Source organism: Pseudophryne corroboree, chromosome 6 (assembly GCF_028390025.1).
Source record: "Pseudophryne corroboree isolate aPseCor3 chromosome 6, aPseCor3.hap2, whole genome shotgun sequence".
NCBI classification, from domain to species: Eukaryota; Metazoa; Chordata; class Amphibia; order Anura; family Myobatrachidae; genus Pseudophryne; species Pseudophryne corroboree.
The window spans coordinates 177,769,669-177,771,928 of NC_086449.1; the positions used below are offsets into that span (position 1 = coordinate 177,769,669).

The 2,260-nt window shown below is 43.5% G+C and overlaps 1 non-coding gene across 1 annotated transcript; it reads right to left on the minus strand.

The window, feature by feature from the left end:
- Positions 1-620: 620 nt before the first annotated feature.
- On the minus strand, positions 621-817 carry LOC134938162 (U2 spliceosomal RNA). The gene has a single exon (XR_010180786.1). It is a non-coding gene; the product is annotated as a U2 spliceosomal RNA (small nuclear RNA).
- Between the last annotated feature and the right edge of the window lie 1,443 nt (positions 818-2,260).

Consider the following 2,260-nt stretch of genomic DNA (forward strand, 5'->3'; position numbering starts at 1 on the left):
TCCTGATCAATAGACAGGGAAATATCCAATGCCCCTGAGAACAGGGCGAGTCGAACCGAGGACCTGCATTAATCAAGAAGGAAGCGGAAACACCCTGGCCAACTGTAGGCCCAAGAACAGACCAATTAAGAACCGTGGACCAAAAAGCCACAGAGAAAAATTGAGAAGCCGAAGCACCCCACCTGGCAGCCCATCGGGCCTCACAGAATGCCCAGAATGAGTAGAGTCAGAACAAGGACAAACCGACTAGTAATTATACTGACAGAGAAGAGCTAGATGGATCCATCCAATAGAGGACCACTGAAAAGCTTTGGCTTGGGGGATGTTAAAGCACAAACATGGAATCTGATTTTTGCATGGAAACAGTATGAGAGATACGCAAAGAGGCTAACCTTATCCAGAGATGGTGAAAACACATACAGTAGTTAGCCAATAAACAGAAAACAGAATGGATTGAAGAGTGTGGAAGGCAGGAGCCATCAGTGGCCAGCTCGACCATTGAAGAAGGGATAGTGACAGGACAGAGCACCAAACCTTGACACCTACCTCTGACAAAAGACCTGCCTGTCAGGACCATTGTGGAGATCCACTAAGACTATGGAGTCCAACACAAACTGAGCATTGTGTACCTCTCTTGGAAGTACTGCAACACCAGTTCAAAGCATGGAGTAGACAGAGCAAGCTCTATTTTCATCTTCCTGTTCTAAAAATCCATTTAATAAATGGCCCCCAGAGAGGGGGCGTATCAGATAGTAAACTGATAAAAACAGATACAACACTTGATCTTGCTCATGCACTTGGTAGCTGTGATGGGCATCTAGCTACCAAGTGCATGAGCAAACCAAGTCAAAGACCAGCATATTACTCTCTCCTGGACTGACCTGAATCAGGAGGAAAATAGCCGGTGGGAGAACACTGTGTTGCAGGAAACAATCATCAACAGGCATCCTGGAACAAAAACATTCCAGCTTTCATGGTAACAAGCACAGGCTGACTGCAAGAAGATACTGAAAGATCTAGTGCCAAGCTCAGGAATAAAACCGGAGTTTGAAGGAGTACTGCTATGGTTTAATTGATATTGTATATTGGAAAATCTGTGACAACTAGAAACCTAGGAGAGTGCTGCATAGGAGAGTCTGCAGTATAAGGACAGAATTCTGCTATCTGTGTGTGCTCTCGCACAGTCCAAATAACATGAAGTTCTCACTCTGACCCAAAACCCGTAGCTGCAGCTGCCCGAACAAAACAAAAAAAAAGAAGATAATCCAAGCAAGAACCTGGGGCTAGATGTAAAATCCCTTCCAGGGTATCACAACCCCTTGATAGTAGAAAATAAGGAGATAACAAGGAGGTGAGGGGACGTCAACCCTCACCCATACACCAGTAAACCCTGTCTTTGACACCTGTCCTACCAGTGATGCAAGAGTAGAGGAAGAAACCAGGAACACCAACCTCCAACAATGACAAGCAGCAAAATGACATGCCAAGAGTAGCATGTAGAGTCATAGAAACCATGAACTGCAGATCAAAACCCTATTGCATAGCAGCGAGATAATAGAGCGAACACAGAGGAGCCCCTAAATTTAATGGTACTAAATTACCAACAAACCATATCTATATGTAAACGGTGATGGCCATTATGTGAGTAACCAATAGAGTTCTGTCTACTTGCCTTAAGGAAAATAAGATTCATTGTGGAAAGAGTGAACACATCCGAAATGGAGGAAACTCTTACCTGCAAATTATCAGGATTCCATGGACACCTTGTAGAGGAACTGACCTGTTTTGAACACATCAGACTGAAGCACCTTCAGGTTGTAGAGTCTAATTTCTTGGCACAGTTGTTCAAGACCTCATGCTAGTCGTTCAGATCACTGGCCTGCAACTACCATAGTAGAAAGGACATCCTGTATAGAAAAACCTGTCAAAAGTGTTAGTGCATCCAATAGAGGCGGCAGGAGAGAGATTTATGGTTATACAGCTAAGGGCCTGTATACTGCTTTTATATGGAAGTGCGTATGTAAGGCTATGATATTCACGTGAATCGTCCTATACCATTTTATAATTATTAACACTGAAATGAAGGAAGATAGAGACCCTCCTCTAAGGAGGGAGTGAGAGTAAAAGAAATGCCATATATGTATATGACAGAATAGTACCCATACCTGAAGGGCCAAACCTAAGGAAATTTAGAGAAAAAAACCTCTTGAATTATCTACCACACAGTGCCATACACCTACCCCCAGTAAGTGTGAATGTG